The sequence below is a fragment of the Gorilla gorilla genome, chromosome 12 (assembly GCF_029281585.2).
Source record: "Gorilla gorilla gorilla isolate KB3781 chromosome 12, NHGRI_mGorGor1-v2.1_pri, whole genome shotgun sequence".
NCBI classification, from domain to species: domain Eukaryota; kingdom Metazoa; phylum Chordata; class Mammalia; order Primates; family Hominidae; genus Gorilla; species Gorilla gorilla.
Window position 1 is genome coordinate 49,361,267 of NC_073236.2, and position 6,365 is coordinate 49,367,631.

At 46.9% G+C, this 6,365-nt stretch overlaps 1 pseudogene; it reads left to right on the forward strand.

The window, feature by feature from the left end:
• Positions 1 to 203: 203 nt before the first annotated feature.
• Positions 204 to 2,188, forward strand: LOC101154268 (centromere protein N-like; annotated as a pseudogene).
• The last annotated feature ends 4,177 nt before the right edge of the window (positions 2,189 to 6,365 follow it).

Sequence of the window (6,365 nt, forward strand, 5' to 3'; positions counted from 1 at the left end):
CCTTCCAAAGTGCTGAGATTACAGGTGAGAGCTACTGTGCCCAGCCAAGGAGGTTTTCCTAACCGTTAGATAGAAATGCACTGGTGGGGGTTATAGACAACAGAATCCCCTCTACCAGGTTTCAGGAGTGAACGATTTATTATAGGACAAAGATAGCACGCAGGAGGAGAGAGGTGGCTGAAGACATGGGCCACAACAGAGAGATGGATGAGACTGTCGCTGAGTTTATTAAGAGGATCATCTCAAACATCCTCATGGCTGGGTGTGATGGCTCACTCCTGTAATCCCAGCACTTTGGGAGGCCGAGTCAGGAAGATCATTTGAGCCCAAGAGTTCAAGGCCAGCCTGGGCAACATAGTGAGACCCCATCTCTACAAAAAATAAAATTAGCCAGGCGTGGTGGCACATGCTGTAGACCCAGCTACTCAGGAGGCTGAGGTGAGAGGATCGATAGAGCCCGGAAGGTCGAGGTTGCAGTGAGCTGAGATCACACCACTGCACTCCAGGCTGAGTGACAGAACAAGACCCTGTCAAAAGAAAAGAAAAGAAAAGAAAAGAAAGAAAGAAAGCAGGCAAGCAGGCAGGCAGGCAGGCAGGCAAGAAAGGCAGAAAGAGAGAGAGACAGAGAGAGAGAAAGAGAGAGAGAGAAATAAAGAGAGAAAGAGAGAAAGAAAAGAAAGAGAGAGAAAGAAAGAAAAAGGAAGAAAGAAAGAGAGAAATAAAGAGAGAAAGAGAGAAAAAGAGAGAGAAAGAAAGAAAGAAAGAAAGAAAGAAAGAAAGAAAGAAAGAAAGAAAGAAAGAAAGAAAGAAAGAAGAAAGAAAGAGAATCCCCATGACGGAAATGACAACAATCCTAAAGCCTGGGATTTTTTGTCTGAAAATCAACTGCAGACTTTAAATTTCCGGCAGAGAAAGGACTCTCTCGTTCAGCACTTGGTTCTGCTGTGTGAGAAGCATGCAAATCCCTATGACGCAGCCCTCTGAGACACAGTTTATACTCAATTTCATCAGCACAAGAAAGTTTGGGATGCTTTTCAGATGAGTAAAGGACCAGGTGAAGATGCTGACCTTTTTGATATGAAACAACTTAAAAATTCATTTAAGAAAATTCCTCAGGCCAGGCGCGGTGGCTCATGCCTATAATCCCAACACTTCAGGAGGCAGAGGCAGGTGGATCACGAGGTCATGAGTTCAAGACCAGCCTGGCCAAGATGGTGAAACCCCGTCTCTACTAAAAAAATACAAAAATTAGCCAGGTGCAGTGGCAGGTACCTGTAACCCCAGCTACTCGGGAGGCTGAGGCAGAAGAATCACTTGAACCCAGGGGAGGAGGTTGCAGTGAGCTGAGATTACCCCACTGCATTCCAGCCTGGGCAACAGAGTGAGACTCCGTCTCAGAAAAAAAAAAAAAAAAAAAAAAGAAAAGAAAAAAAAGAGAATTCTGCAGTAAGCATTTACAAATGTGACAGCTTTAGAGACATTGAGGGGAATGCAGTCTGGATTAGAATTGCCTGGGGAACACAGTACACAAATCGAAGCCAGTACATACAAACCTACCACCTTTCTTTTTCTCTCCTTCCTTCCTTCCTTCCTTCCTGCCTGCCTGCCTTTTCCTTCCTTTCTCTTTCTTTTTTTCCCAGACTGCATGTGCCTTCGCTTTTTCCTCCAAGCTGAGGTGCAATAGACCGCTTCTGGGTCAGGCACTGATAATTGCTAGCAGACACCATCGGACTGTGAAAATGGATCTGAGAAGCTGACATCTGGACTCCCAAGGCTATTGTTTTTAAACAGTATGATCAGATCTTTGAAGCTCACAACTCGACGACACCTCTACAGGAAAGAAGCCTTGGGCTGGATATAAATATGGATTCTAGAATTATTCATGAAAACATAGTACAAAAAGGAAGAGTCCAAGGAATAACTCAAAAAGCTGTTGTGGACGATCCTCAACCACAACTAGAATTTGCACAATTGAAGCTTGAAAGGAAATTCAAAAGTGATTTAAATGGGACCATCTTGGCTGAGAAGGAAGAATCCCCTTCAGTGAGTAATAAAGTTCCCTTGCCCATGTCTTTTGGAAGCAATGGAATCCTTAACCCCCGCCAGCCTTGCAGATACACCGCTTTCTCCACCACTCACTTGCATATCCAGCAAGAGAATGAGTTATTTTAAAATTAGAGATAAATGAGACGTGGGTGGTTTTGTATGCACAGGAGCTCCTTCACTGTATGGTACATGCATTTCAGTTCATGGCTAGCTATATGGCTTTTGTTTATACACTTGTATTTTAGAAGTTAACCCTTGGTATTGAAATTTCAGAAATGTTCATGTAATTTTTGGGACTGACTCATTCCTCCATGATATGCCTCCTTTCTCCCATATCTGCTAATTGTCACAGTTGCGAGCACTTGAGATGCAGGATATAGACATGGCTGCACACTTGACCTTGAGTGCCTGCATGCTCTGAGGTCAAGCATACGGCGCAGTGCTGGAGACGGTGGGAGTCGTGTCCTGCGTCCTTTCTCCCACTCCTGTCCTCTTTGATGCTGGGGAGGTCTGGTTCCAATTGCTGTGTTTCCAGAGACTGCTTCTTAAGTCTCGGATCACAGAAAGAAGCAACAAGAAACTATATCCAACTCAAAACTTTTTAGAAGAATCATAAAAGTGGTCCATTCAGAGGGTAGAGTTGGGTCCACTAAGTTATTGTTGCAAGAGGCTTCATATTCAGTAAATCAGTTGTGTAAAATAATGTTCTCTTTTTTTTTTTTTTTTTTTGAGACGGAGTTTCACTCTTATTGCCCAGGCTGGAGTGCAATGGCGCGATCTCAGCTCACCGCAACCTCCACCTCCCAGGTTCAAGCGATTCTCCTGCCTCACCCTCCCTAGCAGCTGGAATTACACGCATGTGCCACCACACCTGGCTAATTTTGTATTTTTAGTAGAGACAGGGTTTCTCCATGTTGGTCAGGCTGGTCTCAAACTCCCGACCTCAGGTGATCCGTCCTCCTTGGCCTCTCAAAGTGCTGGGATTACAGGCGTGAACCACCGCACCCAGCCAATAATGTTCTCATTGTTAATATGATACTTTTTATCATCTGTTTTCATCATATGTGTTACACTAAACTGATAAATAGTAATATTATAACGACTTGTGAACAGAGATAACGAAAAGCTGATCAAAGAAAAAAAAAAAGATAACATACCAAATCGAATGCTGGAGAAAGAGACCCCCAATGCTATACCATAGACCTAATGCAGTGAGGGGCAGCCGCTCTGGCCCCATCTGGAGGCAACTGAATCAGGACGCCTCTGCCACAGCTGTCAGCCCCTACCCCTGCCCCTCCACCGCAATCTGCCCCAGCCATGGGAACTGTTTGGGATCAAAGCCTTGAGTGGGTGCCTATGATCCCTGGACCTAAATCATATGTTTGCACGTCAAAAGCAAGGATGGCTGTGAAATGGAATATTTGGAGACTCATTAGAAGGCAGGAGGTATACTGTGGGGAACTATCAAACTGTGAAGAGGGTGCTGAAAAGATTTGAGGAGCCACAAATGGCAGAGGTCCACCACAGCACACTCACTGACTCAGCCAACACATGAAAAAACAAAAGCGAGGTTAAGGTACGCCACCAGAGTTCTGCTGCAGGAGGAATGCGGCACACTGCATTCTTGCCTCCTTTGTTGGACAATGGGAGAAAACAATGCGTGGTACTAGAAAAATCAGAAAAGGATGTTGCTGTTCACTGACAAAGTGCTTTCCCCGAAGGGACCCCACCACGACAGCAGCCACATCCATGGGCCACAGCTTGGAAAGTGTCCAGGCCACGCCCTCTGGGGAAATCCTAGCACTCCTCTTGTCTGTCTCTCCCTCTCAGGGACCACAGCTCTGCGCTGTCTGATGGCAACAGTTTCGCTTTGTTGTTTTTTCCCTCATCTATTTGTCCTGTGTTAATTATGTTAGGTGAAAGGATAAACGCCGTCCCTGCTACTCCATCTCATCTGGAAGCAGAAAAACAGTGCAATGACCCTAAGAGTCACAGGGAGGATAAGGGCGGCTTTCACCACCCCAGCCCAGCCACCTCTGACTCTACCTGGAACCTCTCCTGACCTGACCCCAATTCTTCCCAAGAAGAGGCTTCCTCCCTCTCTGGTCCTCTCGCAGACCCCCCGCTGCATTCTGAGCCACTCCTCTTCCCTCAGCTCCCACTCACCTCCCACATCCCCTCCATCCCCCTCACCACGGCCCCACTGCATTTTAGCGTCTGCTGTGGTTGACCCCAGATGTCTGCACCAGCCTGTCTCATCTGAACACACTCCCCTCTCCAGCTGCCCATCCACCACTGCCCCCTTCATGCCATATTGAAGACAGTGCCTTGTTCATGTGGGTGACATTTACGTATCTGCATAGCATGGGTTCTTTTTTCTGCTCTGATAAGGACCCAGCATGTAGAAATGGAATTCATTTCCCATATATAAACTCAGGCACTAACCAGACTGCATGGCCCAATAAATGTAATTCAGAATTAGGAGCCGCAGGAGCACAGCCCTTCCTCACTTGACCATCCTATCACCAAAAGGCCCACCAAGGAGGAAGCCTTACCACACACTCAATCTCTATTGACAGCAATCAAAAATGCTTAGCAACTTCTCTAAGAGAGAAATGGCCCTAGATTAATCAATGACCATACATACATTTAAGCTTCTTAATAAATTGTCCTATAAATTCCACGCATTATTTCTAATGAAAACATTAAAATTCCTCATACTTATGTAACCATTTACCAAAACACTCTCACATAAGTTATGGTGGTAATTCCTCAAAACCGCCATGAAATAGCTAAGCGACTGGCCTTTTTTACAACAGACATAAATAAATTCCAATGTATTAACAATTTAAGATGGCGACTGATATGGTTTTGCTCTATCTCCACCCAAATCTCATCTTGAATTGTTGCTCCCACAATCCCCACATGTCATGGGAGGGACCCAGTGGGAGGTAATTGAACCATGGGGGTGGGTTTTTCCCGTGCTGTTCTCGTGATAGTGAATAAGTCTCACGAGATCTGATGGTTTTATAAAGGGCAGTTCCCCTGCACACACCACGTAAGTCATGCCTTTGCTTCTTCGCCTTCAGCCATGATTGTGAGGGCTCCCCAGCCATGTGGAATTGTGAGTCTATTAAAACACCTTTATAAATTACCCAGTCTCGGGTATGTCCTTAAAGCAGCGTGAGAACGGACTAATCACAATAATTGTTAAGCACAAGTCCCTTAAGCATCTATGTCCTTTGATGTGGCGTGCATGTTCAGCATCATTTCTGCCCTGTGGCAAGGACGCTCGCATTTTGCTCTTTAGACCTTCTCCCACTAGAGGGCGCGCTAAGCCAACCTAGGCCGGTCCGATCGCTGCCATCAGTGCCTGACACATACCTGGCAAAGCCTGAGCGGTTTTCAGACCCATCATGCATCAGCCAGGCCTCCCACCAACCCCAGGAGTTGCTCCCACATTGTGCAGGGGTTTGGCTGCATTGGCACGGGGACCAAGGATTCCTGAATTCATATTCAGAGCCCAGGTTTTTTATAATTACATCCTGGAACAATGGTATATTTTGATCACCTCTTTCTCCCTAGGCGTTCTCCAGTCCTCAAAGCCCTTCTACCTAAAACGAAGGAACACATCCATTTTCCTTTTCTCTCACAGATCTATGAGGGGAAGAGGAATGGAGGGCTGGTAAAGACCACAGCCATGTTCTCTCCGGGGTGTTCACAGCCATGAACACCCTGCCAGGCCTAAGCTGTCACAGAGACAGGCCTTTGTGGTCTAGAAGTCACTACACAGCCTGCCTGCTGCAGACATTCCTCAGCTTCCTTTGAGGAAGAAGAGGTAGCCATTTCCAGAGGAGGAAACAAGAAAGAACAGAAGACTCTCTTAGCCCAGAATTCTCTTTCCCAGACCCATTCTGCCATAACTCAAATGCCACATGGCCCCCAGTAGCCCACACCTCCCACTGCAATGGTCCACGCATCCCAGTTCAAGGATCCATGCCTCCCAGGGCAATAAGCTGCACCTCCCAGTGCTATGGTCCGCACCTCCCAGGGCAATAGTCCACACCTCCCAGTGCAGTGGCCACACCTCCCAGTGCAGTGGTCCACACCTCCCAGGGCAATGAGCTGCACCTCCCAGTGCAATGGTCCATGCTTCCTCGTGCAATGGTCCACACCTCCCATTGCAATGATCCACACCTCCCAGGGCAATGAGCTGCACCTCCCAGCCAATGGTCCACGTCTCCCAGTGCAGTGAGCCGTGGTTCCCACCAATGGTCCATGCTTCCCACCAATGGTCCATGCTTCCCAGTGCCATTGAG